General features: G+C 44.6%; 1 protein-coding gene across 1 annotated transcript in view; it reads right to left on the reverse strand.

Moving 5' to 3' along the window:
- SLC24A3 (solute carrier family 24 member 3) overlaps positions 1-17,041 on the reverse strand; it is a 453,586-nt gene that overhangs the window by 25,850 nt on the left and 410,695 nt on the right. The window lies entirely within an intron of this gene.

Below are 17,041 nucleotides of genomic sequence, written 5' to 3' on the forward strand. Positions count from 1 at the left end.
CTTCTAATTGGAGAAGAGAAGAAAAGCTGAGTTTTCTCCATTTATTTAAAAATCAGAAGCGTTTCTTTCCTGGCAGAAGACTGCCTCCAAGCAAACAGCTCTCTAGTATTGAAGTGAAGAGAAATAAACTTTCCTAAACTCTCCTGAGGGGTTTGGCCTGTATCAAGCAGCTAAGCAGGCCAGGAGAACACTCTGCATTGATTGATTACACATGAAAGGTTTGCAAGTTCAAAACATACATAGCTTGAATTTAAATGTGCCCTCCCCCCTCTTTCTTACATTGCACATGCAAAGACATTCCTATGAATGTAGCTGTCTCTTGCAGAAGTTATTAAGCTAACAAGCCCTAAAGGACAACATGGCTAGTGGGGTTTGAAATCGAACACTGAGAAAAAAACAAATGGAAATAAAATCAGTGCAATCCCATTCTCTTGCTCTGCTCTAGTAACTGTGAAATGGGAAACCAAGGAGCCGCTGCACAAACCAAAATGGGTTTTGCTTCCTGACCTGTGGCTGCATGAAGTTAATACTCTTGATCACAAGGGCTCTGTTTACGTTTCCAGCCCCGTGAACTGGCCAAGGCTGAGGGTCCTCAGTCTGCTCCTACCCCCAGTTTTCAGACAGTTTCTCCTGCAGTATCTATCCCAGGCATCACCCATTCAGTGAAGTCTCTGCAAGAGAAGGCTAAGAGGTGATCTTGTGGCTGCCTACAAATTCATCCGGGCAGGGGGGTGGGGAGGGAGGGGGAGGAGAGCAAGGAATAGGAGATGCTCCATTTACCAGGGCACCGTTTGGAGTAACAGGGCAATGACCACAAACTGACATACAGCAGATTTAGGTTAGACATCAGGAAGAACTTCTTTACGGTAAGGGTTGCCGGAATCTGGAATGGACTTCCAAGGGAGGCGGGGCTCTCCCCTACCTTGGGGGTCTTTAAGAGGAGGCTAGACATGCACCTGGCTGGGGCCATCTAACCCCAGCACTTTTTCCTGCCCAGGGCAGCGGGTTGGACTCAATTATCTACTGAGGTCCCTTCTGACCCAAACATCTATGAATCTATGGAAGTGGCCCTTTCTTTGGGTCCTGGAATATGATGGAAACCCCCAGGCTAGGGGCAGAAGTTACACACAAACCAGTTGTAGTGATCAGAAACTGGTTTAAACCTGCAACAAAATAGAAGAACAGTGCACATAAACCACTTTCAAAGTGGCCCAAACTGGTTTAAGATAAACCTGGTTGATTGTAGTATCAGATTTAACTGATTTAGGTCAAACAGGTTTATGAAACTTCTGTCCCAAATCCCTTCCTGGGGACCCCCTCTCTTCCCTCCGCTGTAGCATGCCAGCCCAGAGTCAGCATCTGGCCATGCCCCACATCCCCTCTGCTTGAGTGGCAAGTGTGGAAAAGCCTGGAAGAGCTGCTGTGCCCCTGCCAGGCAGACCCCAGCTGGGGTCCTGTATGGGTGGGGGGTAGGGAGGTTTAAACCCCACTCCCTTTCCTCCACCTCAGCATGCTGGCTGCTGGAGCAGCAAGTGAAACAAAGGCAGCCAGATGCCAGCTAGGGTCCTGTGCCAGTGGGAGAGGAGGTTTAAACCCCCCTTTCCTCCCCTCCCCTTCAACTCAGCACGCTGGCCCGGGGCTGGGGTCTGGCCATACATGACCTCCCTCCGCTCCAGCAGGGAGCAGGAGAAAAGCCTGACAGGGGCTGCTTCCCCCACTCCAGGCACACTTGTGCTGGGGATTATGTAGGCCAAGGTGGGGGTTTAATCCCCCCACAATCATACTCAGCAGGCCTGCTGGGCCTGGCCAGACTCCCACCCCTCCTCCATGACCCCCCAGCTTGAGCAGGAAGCGGGAAAAGCCTGGAGGACTTCTCTCTATTGACTTGCTTCTCCATTCAGTCTATGCAGTTTTAAACTACCCTGCAAAGATGGAATCAATTTAGGCCCAGGTTTTTTGAATGTCTGTACTTAGCCCCAGTGTACAATCCTGCCACCTGTAGCTTAGGGTGAGTGTTGCATTCCTGTTCATCTGTGTGCATTTTCTTCCTGGGTAGGTTGCATAGGGCTCCTTTCTGAATTGCCTTTGTTTGTACAATGCAATACAACTGATTTCACAAACAGTCTGGCTTCGAACAGTGCAGGTGTGGATCATTTTGGGTTGAGAGTGAAGGTAACAACCAATGAAAGCAGGGAGTGCTTGGGAACTGGAGCCTGTTCTGAGATCTCCCCTAGTCAGAACTAGAGGTCTTTCTGCATTCTTCTAGGCCTATGCTCAAAAAAAGCAGGTAACGAGGAGAAACAATATAAGCAGTTTATTTAGGGGAAGCTGTGGGGACTGAATGTGGGCTCAAATCTAGACTGGCTGCATGCCTGCACAAAGGAGCAAAGAGCTCTGTTATTCTCATCTGCAGGTTATTGTGATCATCAGAGCAGGGTAAATTCGCTTGTGCTGTTGTAGCTAGCCAGGCCAGCTTGGGGATCTTAGGGATTTCTACACTACACCACAGGCACTTCTGTGCCAGGGAGACAGCACCCACCACCAGGCTGCTACTCCCCTTTCTTTGTGGCTAGGAGGGAGTGAATCCAAATCCCTACCAACACACAGGTCTGCAGAACTGAGTGGGTGCAGATGGGATTGTGAGCAGTTGCACAAACAGGCAGTGGGGAAGCCAGGACTCAGTGATGACTCTGAGAGAGACTGTTTGGCATGGGATCTGTTCCAGGTACATAGGCTGCTTGCAAATGTGGATAAAAAACCCAGCACTTTACTTTAAACAGGGTGCACTCCTGTGCAAAGCCCAGTGAATATCCAGAAGAGGCAGTGGTTAGTTGGACCTGGCTTGCCCATCGTCTGTATAGATGGGGCGCTTTAGCAGGGTGTTTTGAATCAGCTATTAGATAAAAGTGCCAAAAAGCTCTGCTGAAGCACCCAGTCTGTACAGACACTGCAGAGCCAGGTCAAACTAATGTGCTGCTGCTTTTGGTAAAGCACCTTTTTCTTTAGGTCTGTTAGCAGCCATTGTGCCGACAGTCTGCCCCTCCCTCAGCCCAGACTGAAAAGGGTTACCTTGGGCTCAGGTCATGTCTGCAGTTGGAGCTCCAGGAAAGCATATAATTTTGAATAGACCTAAGGAACACATTTTGCTCAACAGTCCCATGCCAAAGAAATTACACAAGTCCCAGGGCTTGACCACAGAAAAATGTACTAGCCCTTCTGTGGGGAACCTAGTACCAGACTTCATTTTCCCTCTCACCTGCAGGTACTGTCTGACTGCATCTGGGGAATGCTTAAAAAGGGAATAGGCACCAGCTTTCCATCACCTTTACCAAGCTGGTTACAATTAAGCCCTACTTCAGGGACTGTGGCATAGGTTAACCAATGCCTCATAGAGCAGCTGGTATATTTCCTACGTAGGGCATTAATATTTCCAGCCTCCTGAACTGGCCAAGGCTGAGGGCCCTACAAGCAAGAAGGGGCAATGTAACGAGATCAACGCTACTTTCATCTTGAGTTGGATCTCAGTCCATTAAAGAAGTTAAAGTCCTAGCTCAGGCTTGATTTTACAGCTGCAGGAGCTATCCCATGAGCTCTGAAAGGCAACTGGTTAGAAGGCAAGGAAAAAAATCAATTTTCCTGCAGACTCTTTTCTTTTTTCTTCTACTCTGGGTATGCTAGACCCCTGTTATTTGGCTCCTGGGGTTGGATTCATGATATAGGCCTCAGAAGGTATGCCTATACTGCCCTGAGGGTTACCTTCAACTAACACAATACATAAGAGCCTCCCATCCCCATCTATATTGCCCAGCAGGAGCTGCACCCATGGAGCTCTTCTAGGAATCAGCCAGCTTGCAACTTGTCTCTCCTTCTGCTCTTGGTTGTAATTATAGGCAGTGGAGACAGCAAGTAGGGTACAGAAGGCCCAGATGTCAGGAACAAGGAATTGTGGGATTGCTGCAGGTTGACTTCCTGTGCTTGAGGCCTGGGTCAATGTGAAATGTTTCTAAAACTGTCTCAGTCCAGAATGGCGTGGCTCCTTGCTATTTGCTCTGACTGAAGGCTAAATGAGCTACATGGCAAGCCATATGAGGAAAGTCTGAGGGACCTGGGACTCTTCAGCCTGAAAAAGAGAAGGCTGAGAGGGGACTTGGTAGCAGTTTACCACTATATCAGGGGCTCGGTGAACAACTTCACCAGAGTGCCCTTGGGGAGAACCAGGAGTAATGGCCACAAACTCCTAGAAGAGTTTGGTTTCAGGCTCAACATTAGAAAAAAACTTCTTCACAGTCAGGGTGCCCAGACTGTGGAACAGACTCCCTCCAGAGGTGGTGCAATCACCTACCCTGGAAATCTTCAAGAGGAGATTGGATAGTCATCTTACTAGGGTCACCTGACCCCACCTGTCTTTCCTGCCTGGTGCAGGGGCTTGGATCCGATGACCTTCTGAGGTCCCTTCCAGCCCCTTACAATCCATGAATCCCAGGCCTCTAATCATTTTGGTTGCTCTCTGTTGGACTTTTTCCAATCTGTCCACATCCTTCTTGAAGTGTGGGATTTAAAACTGGACATAGTACTCCAGGTGAGGCCTCACCAGTGCCAAACAGAGTAGAAGAATCGCTTTTCTTCATTTGCAAGAGATACCCCTGTTGATACAATCTAGTACCTTGTTGGCTTTTTTTTGCAGCAAGAGCATACTGTTGACTCATGTTCAGCTTAGTCTGCTGTAACCCCCTGGTCCTTCTCTGTAGCACTGCAGCCTAGCCAATCATTCCCCAGTTGGTATTTGTGCATGCAACTATTCCATCCCTAATGCAGGTCTCTACACTTGCTCTTATTGAATTTCATCTGTTTGATACTGGACCATTTCTCCAGTTTATTCAGATCATTCTGGATCCAAGCCCTACTTTTTAGAGTGTCTGCAACTCCACCCTACTTGTAAATTTAATAAATTTACTAAGTGTACACTCAATCCCATCATCCAAATCATTAATGCAGATGTTAAATACAGACCCCTGAGGAACCCCATTTGACACCTCTTTCCAACTAGACATTAAGCCAGTGATGACTACACTCGTGTAACTGAGAGCAGAATTTGCCCACAACGGATAATAGATCAGATAAGAGATACTGAAAGATATATTTAACGATAGAGGAATCTGATCAGGCATTATAACAGGAAAAACTCTAAGCCAGTGATTCTCTGCCAGGGTTCTGTGATATCTTTTTAAGGATGCTGCAGGATACCACATAGCATTAGCACTGCCAGGTGTGCAAACATCTACACATGATTTACATGATAAACCCAGAGATTTCAAATAGGAACCTATAGTATCAAAACCATTCTGACCTGTTGTGGTCTTTCTGAGTTCTTTGCAACACAAAAACTAATCTAGTATTTTCCTGTACTCAAAAAAAAGAAAAAAAGAAAAAGAAAGAGCTGGCATTTTCTGAGGGGGTGCCCTGAGTTTACTAAGGCACTGGATCAACATTTCATTGCCTGTCTTGCCTAAGACCTCATCCTAAGCTAGTAGATCCTTCCATTTTGGAAGCTGCATTAGCCACTAAGGAGCCATTGACTGTTTTCTGCTGCCACCATCTTACCCAAAAGCAGATCAGCTATGTGGTTCATGGACAAATATTCTTTAATAAAAGATGGCAAAAACCCTAAGCTAAATCTGACCTGATGAGTACACAACTTGGATGAAATCCTAGCTCCAGTGAAATCAATGGAAAAAAAACAGGATTTCACCACCCTATAAGCAAGACACTTAAGCATATGCCTAACTCAAATCCTGTTGACTTAATTGGGACTTAAATAAATGATGGTTAGGGCTTTTCCATCAGAGTTATTTTTTAATAGAAAACACAATATTCCAAAATTAAAATTTGCCAACATTTTTTATTCACTGTCAAGGAAACTGAAATAAAATATTTTGTTTTGGGTCAAGCTCAACTGGAAAATCTTGGTCTGTTGAAATGACCTGTAATGTTTTGTTTTGAGTCATTATGGCATTATACAGGATTTCCCTCTAGTGCTGAAGCAAATGGGGAGAATTCAAGTGCTTAATGGGATCAATACATGTGTATGACACCTACTCCAACATGTTCTAATTAGAACACATCGGAGCAAACTTGATGGAGTGTGTTAATTAGCATGCTCCAGCTGCCTCGGCATCATATGTAGTCAGCATCCTCATGCTTCAAAATCGCGGTGGGGGTGTTATAACTAAAGCTCTTCGAATGAGCTTTAGCTAAAGCACCCTGGCTGCCATTTTGAAGCGTGGGATGCTGAATACATGAGATGCTGCAGGCACTTTAATTAGAGCAGCTCCTGAGAGCATGTGTAAAGATGCCCTAAATTACTTTACTATTTAAGTGCCTTCTGAGTTTAAGGCATAACTTTTATTATGGACTTGCCTCCATTGGTCATAAAGTTGCCAGTGGTTTGGAGTTTATTATAATGCATTTAGTTTCTATTTTCTCCAAAAATATAATTTCAAATTCACTTAATTTTTGGGCCAATGGATAAATAAAACCTGATGCTGGCACAATTCATCTATCTTCATTCTGTTGTAGTAACATGGAATTCTAGATGGCAATACAAATGCAGTTAAGATCAAACAAATTTTTCTCTTCTTTCCTTTTTCTCTTCTTCTTTTGTAATCCTTTCTTGTGGAAAAAATATCTTCAAAGCTTCAGAAATGGCTCTGGGGACTTCCTCCTTCGGAAGAGACACTCTAAAGGGGAAGTTGGGACCCTGCCAGATATTTAAAAGAACTTTACTGTGAATGGTTATTATTTGCTTAGAAATCTTCCAGTGCATAACACGTAAGCAAAGTCACATTTAGCTGAGAAATACTTTAGCCCAATTATATGGAGCCTTCCTCATGTGAGCAAGCCCTGTCCATCTGAGTAATTCTAATGCTTTTTCCTGTTAATCCCTTAGAGCATAAGTTTATGGTTTTTCCTTTAGTGCTTGGTGCAGTTCCCGGCATGCCAGTACTTCACAGGAGTTACTGCTTTCACAAGAGTTTACCTGAGCGGAGTGAATACCAATCCTTAGATGGCACTGTAACTGTGCCAACAGATCTGTAGTCTAGTGGGCTGGGGCCTTGGTGGCTAAGTCCAAGAACTGGAAGTGAGGAAAGTCTCTCTGCTGATTGTGGGGTTGTTTGCAAGACTGCTTTTTAAACATGTGATCCCACTGTACAATGAACAATCTGGATAAAATTAAACAGTAAGGACATTGTTACACATGCATGAAAGCAGGCTACTCATGTCCAGCTGCTTGTTTACATCCTTTTCAGGGGAAAAACATAACAAATATAGGGATGAGCTACTAACTAGGGAAAGGAATTTTATTCCTACCACATCGTTTCATTTAGTTTTGTTCTTATCCCTAAAGTCTCTGCCTTTTTTTTGGATTTCTACTCAAACTGAAATGTCAAAGTTCTGTCAAAAGGGCACCTTTATACTGAGACTTTTGCTTTGGATCTCACAACAGGATTCCAAGTATAACTCTTCATATAAGATGTTTAATATTATACTAAAAGTTTAAAGCTTCAATGCATGCATCTCAATACATGAAATGTATGCATAAATCTGAGTTGAAGCATTCATTGCCATCTCTTGTAGCCAAAGGCTGTTTACCCTGTTGGGGCTTATTTTTAGTTCCATCTCTTAACTTACAGAAACTCAATGGTGCAAGGTGCTTAATAAGAACTACGTCCTGCTCCCCCTACTTAAAGTTTAAATAAACAAGACAGACTAAGGGCAGGAGAAAAAACAGAGGCACAGAAAGGAGGAGTGAGTTCCATGCAGGAAGCCAGTGGCAGACCTAACAGAATACAGATGACCTGAGACCCAGAACTCCTAAACAACACTGCTTCTAAATGAGGAATCTAACCTATAGCTCATTGGAGGACTTCAGTCACTGAAGAAGTATTGTGGCCACCCTGTAATATGCACCGCTTCCATTTAAAACAGGGCTGTCCAACTTTGGCGTGGTCCGCGGCCACACAACTACGATGGGCTGAATGCTTCAAGGTCAGGCCCACAGGATGCCTCCACACTGTATATGCTGTGCTGGCAGCATACAGGTCCTAACCTCCCTGCTATATGTGTTGCACTGGTAACACATGGACCTGTGCTCCCTGCTGCATGAGCTGTGCAAGTGGCACATAGATTCCCAGACCTTCTCTTGATGTGCAGCAGCAGATGTGGCTGTAGGGGCACACACGCTGTATGCTGAAGAGTAAACAACTCTTAGGGCACTGACAGAAGTGATGTTTTGTTGTGCGATCAGCCTCAGCCACTGAAAGCACTCTACAACCACACACTGACAGAAGTGCACAGCTGCAGAGCACTTTAAAAAGTGTCCAATTGTGCAACAAATAAACTCTCATACATGAGGGTTCAGATGGAGGTGCTCCAAAGTACAGCACCTTCATTCGCTTCTGTTACTACGTGCTGGGAGCTGGGCAGGGCTGAAGGCCACCCTGTGCTCCAATCCACGCCCCCACCACCCAACTCCAGTGCAGGCTGGGCAAACCCCAGAACAGACTTGCCTCCCCTGCCTTCTCCCTGCCCCATCCTGAGACAGTGCTGGATGGTGTGGGGAGGGCAGGAGGAGGAAGCAGGGCTAAAGGAAGAGGTTGTAGACATGTAGCCTCTCTTGCTGGATCAGCTCCAAAGTGCAGGCTGATCCCCCACCCCCCTGACCCAACAGTGAATAACTGTTGGGTCAGGGGGGTTGGTCTAACACAGGCCACTTTCTGTGAAGCACATGAATTAGACTGGGGAGCTGCACGTCTGCCAGCATCCACGGTGGCTTTATCCAACAGCACCCCAAGTTTAATATTAACACAGGGGAGTTTTTCTTCTTCTTAGGAATTAAACATATGTGCATGTGTGTGCGCGCGTGCACACAAGTGTGTATATTCACTCTGACACCTCTTAATTTCTAAGTACCCAAAGGTACATCTTTAGTTGACGTTTGTATTTGCAACTTCCTAATTTTGACAAAAAAAATAAATGAAGGGGAAGCACGGGAAATGAAGAAGTAGCGTCACTGCAGAATGTGAGAGCTCTCTCGGGTGGCAGCAAATTGGCATTAGTGTAATAGCTACTTACAGAAATCATCTGATTTCCTGGGAAACTGAAGTGCATGAAGACCCTGGGTTCTGGCTCCTCCCCCCAGTGCTGAGTATTTGTTTTATCCCAAGTGCATAAAAAACTACACTGGGAGCATAACTCAGGACTCCCTCCCTCCTTATCAGGAGTGCAAGATACAGAGTCAGGGTTCACCTTGTATGCTCCCCTTTTACCCTCATGATTCCTGAATTCCCTTCCATCCAGTAACTCAGCTTCACCATGAGGGGTAAAGAAGGTCTTAGCTCTGCCTGGTCATAGCTTGGTGGTTAGGGTACTTTCTGGGAAAGTAGGAGGTAGGTATTGAAAATGTCCAGTCTAAATGGGGCTAGGACCCAATGCCTTAACCACTAGATTGTAGGGAAAAAGGTAGTTGTAGGTCCTCGTTCTCTGATGATGTAAGTCTGTAGCATGCAGCTGTGGGTCAGATGCTGAATGGTAGCAGTCCTTCCCCACTTTTGCCTACTGTTTCTTACTGGCTGCCCATAGGTAACTCCCTATTCAGGGCTTATGCACTTTGGAGATGCATAAGGATGCCTTCTGGGAGAGCAGGAGAGTTATATGCCTCTGTCAGGCAGGAAAGGATTCGTGTCCTGAGGTGAGACATTTGTTAGACTACTGTAGGTATTTCTGGACTGCATCTGGACACAGCAGCAGGAGGGTGAGTGGCAGTGGGATGAAGGTATCTAGCCCACAGACTTTATTAGTGACATACATTAGGACAGATGCGCGTGGCCAGAACCCTTCATCTGGGCCTAGGCATATGCACACTCTCTACCACCAGACTGGCAGCTAAGGTCAGCTGACCTCTTACCCACTCCCATATAAGCCCCCGACTCAGAAGGGGAAGTGTCTGGGCAACAAGGTGCAATCTTGTACCTAGGCTGCTGCACTCTTGGATTGTGTTGCTTCTGGCTCTGATGGGTTCTCTGAATACCTGAACCAGTTAGCCTCCTGACCTCACATTGTGTCTGACCCTCTCGATACCTGACACAGCTCTGACTTGACCTCCTGGATATCTTAACCCAGCTAGCTCCCCTAACTTTGTGTTCTGCTTGACCCCTGGACCTCCGACTCAGTTTCTGGACATCCTGGCTTATTCCAGCTCTGAGGTGACCTCCACACCTGGATACCTATGATCTGACGTGACACTAAGTCACCACTACTCCCATTACAGTGCCCATTGCTAACTACCTAAAAATCTCACTTCTGTTGTCAGCTGTTTGGGGCTGGACCATCTTTGTGTCTTGTTAGTAAAGTCTCCTACTACAAAGAGACTCTGGTCCATGACTTGGCCTCATAGGTGCTACCATACCACAAATAGTTTCTTCTTACAAAGAAATAATGGAACTGTGCATTTTTATGTTAAGCACTGAGAAGTGGGGGCAAGGTGTAAAAAAACAGATCAGATGTGAAAACCATGCTGGTTATTTTCTGTACATCTGAGGTACGAAAGTACAATTTTCTGTGACCTTTACAATGGAATTACTCTAATGCTGTCCTGAAATTTGTTTAAATTATGGCAGTGGCTTCCTGAATGGCATGAAATGTGATGAAAAATCATTTCCTCAAAATCAACTCCATCAACACAGTCATTGCTGAGATGCCCTTTGTCTAGCCCCAGCCAACTCATCATCTTTACATTTTCTGCAATTACCAAAAAGTATGACCCACACACATTCCACTGCCCCTTCATTGAGTGTGTAGAAATACCTCCAAAATTAGTGAAATCTCTAAATTTCCTGAAGTGTGAAAAAAGAAGTGAGGCCATGTTACTGGGGCCAGTATTTACTTGAATCCAAGATGAACCCCTCCCCTCCCCATTCAATATTGGGAGGGGGGAAAGTCCCTCTTAACTTTGAGTGTAAGGTGGCAGAGGGACAGGTGGCTGCTGTAGCTCTGGCCTAACCGGGGTTAGGACTGGAGTTATAGGTGCTGCCTGGCCCCTGCTGCCTCTGCCACCAGCACCCCCTACCACCTCTGTCTCCCAGCCCCCTCACTGCTTGCCTCTCTATTGTCTCCCCACTTCCTACTTTGTACCACCACCTGCCCTCCTACTTCTCCCCTCTATTGCCTGTCCCTCCATCTTCTGCCACTGCTTTCCCCTCTACAGCAGTGTCGGGTGTAGGGGGAGGGAGAGAAATTTAAGATGAACCTCTTATAATTAGATTTTGCGCATAGAAAATGTTAACAAATTTATACATTTTCCATGTATAGAATTTAATTATTGGGGTGTCATCTTAAATTCAGGATTGTCAGGATTGGGGTAAATATGGTACATTCTCTGCTTTGCAAGTAACAAAACATAACTGTGACATCTAGGGTTTGATTCTCATTCATACTGAGGCCCTCTGACACCATTCTAACATCATTAAGTGGCTTTCAAGTGAGTAAATTGTGCTTATAGGCCTTAAAAGAGGGATGAAAAGAGACTGCATGTAAACTGATATTAGGCATATTTTTGTGATTTGGCGGAATCTGTGAACATATCTAAGAGGTGTATGCAGGTTTTTATATTATTTTTATATACATATATAATATGTATATTATATTATGTAATATACAATATTATGTATTTTGCATATGTAATATATTATTTGTATATTGTGAGAGGACCTGAAGAAGGGTGTCTTGTATCTAAAAGGTTGTCTAAATCTCTCCCAATCATGCAGTCAGTCCAATAAAAGATATCACCTACTAAATATTTGCTTCTCACATATTTCCTGGGCAATCACTGCTACAACATCACTCCAATGCTACCATAACTTGAGGGATGCATCTTCCCATCTGCATACTTCAGTTTTAGTGGATTTCTGGTTTGTCAAAGTCATTGGGGTACCGCGTTCACTCCATAGAGCAGTTTATTTTGCAAAGGTGCTACTGATTTCAATAGGAATCCTTGTGGAGTATGGCATTTCTCTATTCAGATAAGGGTATCAAAACCTGACTCTATACAAGTACAGTGCTTGTTGAGACAAGCAGCTGCAGCAATTATTTCTGAAGCCTACACTGTTTCATTCTTTCAAGTAATCCTAGAATGAATTTGCTAATATTTGCTTTGTGTCTGGTTTTGGGTTAGTTTATTTTTCTCAAGGTAGCTCCAAAGTTGAAACATGATGCTTGGTTGGAATTTCATTCATAGCAAATGATTTCTCCAGCTTCATAGAAAATGTATAAAGGTCATTATGGGACTGAGAAATTGCAAGCTGAAAAAAAATGTTACTATTTTTTCTTTAGCATTACACTGCCCAGGAAGATATGGAATGAAGGCTAGTATGAGACAAAAAGAAGCAGATACTCAGATGGCATAAATAGAGCTACAAGGACTTTGGCAGAGCTATGACAGTTTATACCTTCAGAATAGGTTAACAGAATAGAACGATTATCTGCGTGTAAACCTAAAGAGATACTATATACAACAAGAGATAAATTAAGATAGGAAAGTCAGGCACTCCAATTATGTAAAGACCAGCATTAAAACTGTCTTTGTAATGTTAATTTGGTTCCTTCATACATATTCATTATGCTTCAGCCTTTACTGGCATGATAACAATTTTTTTTTTCTTTTGGACCCTTCTCTCTTTCTCTGGGTTTTAAGGTGCTACCTTTCACCATAGCTTCTGAACCCCTTCCATGTAAAATTAACAGCAACAGTGACGTTCCTGTAGACTTATGAAGTTTCTGGCTCTTCTCCTCTTATAGGGTCATATCTCTGCTTCAGGTAGTCTTGAATTATTTTGTTTTTATTATGGCATGGGGGTGAGGAGTGGTTTGAGAATAGAAGAGGGGCATTGGATTGCGTGTTACTTATGATGGAAGAGCTGTCTCAAGGCAGGAGGCTTTGCCTCACTTTCTTAGGGGATTGAGACTGCATCTGCTCGATCTCCTTCAGAAGAGGGTACCAGAACTGGAGCCCCACAACAAAGAATGCTTTGCCCTTAGCTCTCAAATGCTTTATATTGGTTCTGCAATCTATATTTTCCTTGGGGAGTTCACCTGTTGCAGCAGTTGGTAGCTCATTATGCAGTCTTTCATGTGGTTAGGGCTGGGTCCATTACTTGTCAATGAGGACCAAGGTCTTAGACTGACTTTGGAAGCTGACTGCCATTCAGCCACTCATTTGCTTGTGGCAGCTACAGCTTTAGAGAAGGCTGGGGCTGCCTGTGCACCATCTTTCTGTTGTGTTTTGGATGCAGTGAGTGATGGTGATCCCACCTAGAGTTGACAAATTCATGGAATTCAATTGCCAGATTCTCATCTAGGAGAATGAAGCAGAGTTTCCCAGCAAGCAGGAAGTGAAAAAAGTCATTTTTGGAAACTAATTCAACCTGGTCACCCAGCCTTGGAAAACAATCATACTGGACCTCAAAGTTTTCCACAGCATTGATGATGGAGAGCTGTGTGCCGTCTTTGGAAATTGGAGTTCACATCTTGGCCAGATTTTAATAGAGTTTTCACGTTTTAGCTAGTATTACTTTGGTTTTGCTTGGATTAAGCTCGAGCCAGCTGTACTTCATCCAACAGCCTGTCTCCTGCAGATGTTCTAATGTTTTAGGAATGGCAATGGTTGCATCAAAAGAGAATGGGATATATAGGTGAGTGTCATGACTGCATAGTTGACAGCTGAGCTTGAAGCATCTTATTCCCTGTAGACTCATGGAGCTGCTGAAGAGAAGCAGGCATAGTCCAGAATCCTGTGAGACCAAGCAGGTGAGGATCTTATGAGAGGAAAAGCAACCCTCTGGCCCCACTCTCCATGGTCTGCTGGAGAGGAAGGAGACACTGTGGGTGCTGGGTGGCTGCAGGGTCAAAGGTTGCAAAAAGGTCCAGTCATGTGAACAGGGAGATCTTACTGGAGTCCCCAGCCATAAGAAGGCCATCTCTGAGCAAAAGAATAGTTATGTCTCTGCTGTGCCCTGCTCTAAAACTAGACTGTGAGGCACTCAGGATATGGGCTGATGTCCCACATTTTTGGAGATTTGTGATTACTGCTTTCTCAGTTATTTGCCTGGAAGGCTGAAGAAGGGGTTGAGTTGGTGAGATCCCCAGGTTCCAGTGCTGGCTTCTGAAGGATTAGGTCAGTGATGGTGATTTTCAAACAGCTTGGCAGGCATGCTTCTTTAAAGGAGGCTTTTGGTGTTTCTGACAGTAGAGTAGCAGTAGAGGGCAAAATTGTTCTTAACTGTCTTTTACCAACCAGAAGGTTGGTAACAGAGTCGTGGAGGGATCCATTTCACAGGCTAAAACTCTTATTCCCACTTTCTCTAGCACACAAGATGGACAACGCTCAGTGAATGAGCAGATGTTCCATATTGTAGCATTGTTATTTAATACATGTATGTCTAGGCTTTGCTTACCACACATTACTGAAATCCTAATCCAAATACTGAATTATTAATTTCCTCATGGGCTTTTCTGTGGGACCATAGCACAAGAGGGCTACAAAAGCATCTATTTATGTTCATAAAACCCAGTGAGATAAAGGGTTCTACGGGTAGGGAACTGAGGAATAAAGACATAAAGGTCTAAAGCATCTGCTACACAGGCAGAGAAATTTATTACTTGATTTTTTTTCAAAGAATTTAGAACTTTGTCTCTTCAGAGCACAGCTCTTCTCCACTTCAACTATAATAGTCTTAAGCTGGACATCCAGAAAATGAGGGCCACATAATTGGTGGTGAACTGTAGAAAGTCTGGTTTAACGGATGTGCCTGCCCAGCATCATTTAGGATCTCCATTGCAGAAGGACAGGTGGATCCTAGCTCCATAGGGTAGTATTCAGCTCCCTGAATTACAAGACCATTCGTTCCCTTCTTGCAGTCCCCTGCCTCTAATTTCCACACCTTCTTAAGTTCTTACTTCTTCAATGAACTAAGATAGAGTCGTACACACATCTCCATTAACTACAGAACCCTAATCCACTCTGTGCACAGAATGAGGTGGGGGTTCTGTGCATAAAATACTATAAATATATGTATATTAGTAAAGCCTACATAATGGTCATGGGCAAGGGGCCAAATGAAGATTACATGGGCAACCTGGCTTAATTCTGGTGTTGCCTAACTTCTGAGCAACTTACTTTGAAAATTCAACAGGTTTCAATATATATCACTGTGTGCAATTTCCAAGCCATTTTTTACAAAAGCAAACCAAATCAAAAAAAAAGGTCCTTACATAGTACATTTGACAAGATTCATCAACAGGGTGAGAATCTCACAGACCTCTGCTGCTTGAGCTGACAGAGTAACTAATAGAAGCAATGGATCATTGTCCTCTCTGTGGGCTGGCCATTAGGGGGGAGATGAGGCATACAGTTTGGAGGGTAGGGAGCTGGAAAACTATTTGCTGACAGTTAAGAAATGCTGAGACTCAGAAATCTTGACTTGTATCCAGGTGCTAATGGAAGTGGGCTCTAGTGGTCATAACCACAGACTTATGCCCCTGTCCCTTTGTATCATTCTTTGTCTTCACTCCAGTCTCACCTTCTTTCTCCCACTGGCTAACTGCTCCAGTCTAGCTGCTGCCCCAGTTCCCTGCTGGCCTCTATTAGCTCCAAAGTTGATTGACCTTCTCCAACTTTGAATTGTATTTTATCCCCAAAAGCTCTCACCATTGTATCTGGTTGCCAAATGGACCAATCTTAATTTCATTCTCATGCAGTCCCTAGGCCTCCAATCATTCTGGTCCACTACTGTCAAACCTCTTCTATCATTTCGGTATGTAATTTTGGAAAGAGAATGACCAGATGTGACCTAAGTATTCCAGGGGAAGGTGTACCAATACAATGTTTTCAATACTATATTTTACCCTGTTCTTTATACACTCTCACATGTTTATTTCTTTAACAGCCATTACACATTCAGAAGATATTTTCACAGACCTATCCACAATGATGTCCTCAGTAGTTAGCTAGTTTAAGACTCTGAAGTATCAAGAAGAAACTCAAACAATTGCTCCTATGTACATTACCTTGCTTTTGTGGGAAAAAAGATTAGTCATCATGCTACCCTGACTTTGATAGGTCTTGTGGGGAAAAGGTAGGCTCACATTTTCCTCTTACCTTAATTCACCCAAATAACATGTGTCTGTCATCTGCCACTGTTGCCATCTCACCATTTACCCTATTTAATTATTTTAATATATTAAATAACGATCTTAATAAAATTCCTTGGATGTTCTACTGGTCAAGTTTTCTTAAACTGAAAACTGACCATCCATTTCTTTCCCTTACTTCCCGTCTTTTAGCCAGGCGTGCTCAACCACTGACCTGTAGGCCAAAAATGGCCCATGGAGCCATGGCATCCAGCCTGCATAGCTCCCCATGGATTGGGATATTTGGTGGCGGGGAGCAGCAGCAATACCAACACCCATTGCTTGCTGCCAAATTCCCAAACCTTGCATGGTCAGATTGAGGCTGGGCCATGTCCCCTTTCCCTGTGGCTGATTTAGGGCTGCGCCCCATTCTCTTACTCCCACACAGATGGATCAGGAATAGGCTACGCTCCCTTTCTACCATGTGCCTGGAATGGGGCCAGGCTGTCCTTTGCTGAGGGGTGACTGGTGCCTTCTGAGTTTGGGGGGCACAATTACGGACTGGAGACTGCAGACCAACTGCAGACCACTGGCTGGAACACAGGTAAAGCCTGGGTGGAAGGGTGGGCCCAGACTGTGGTTGCCACGGACCCTGTGGGAGGAACCGCGGCCTCTCTGCCCAGCTCCATGGGGCTGCAGTTTGCCGTCCTGAGTGGTGCCGAGTTGGGGGCCAATTTAAGTGAGGGCACATGTCCCCCCCATTACCCCCCTACCAGCCACCTGTACCTCTGCCCCTCTTTGCACAGCTGGATCAGACTCTGCTGTGTCTGCCTCATGCACCAGATTGGGCCCACAGATG

This window comes from Crocodylus siamensis, chromosome 1, assembly GCF_052110815.1.
Source record: "Crocodylus siamensis isolate JL-2025a chromosome 1, ASM5211081v1, whole genome shotgun sequence".
In the NCBI taxonomy this organism is placed as follows: domain Eukaryota; kingdom Metazoa; phylum Chordata; order Crocodylia; family Crocodylidae; genus Crocodylus; species Crocodylus siamensis.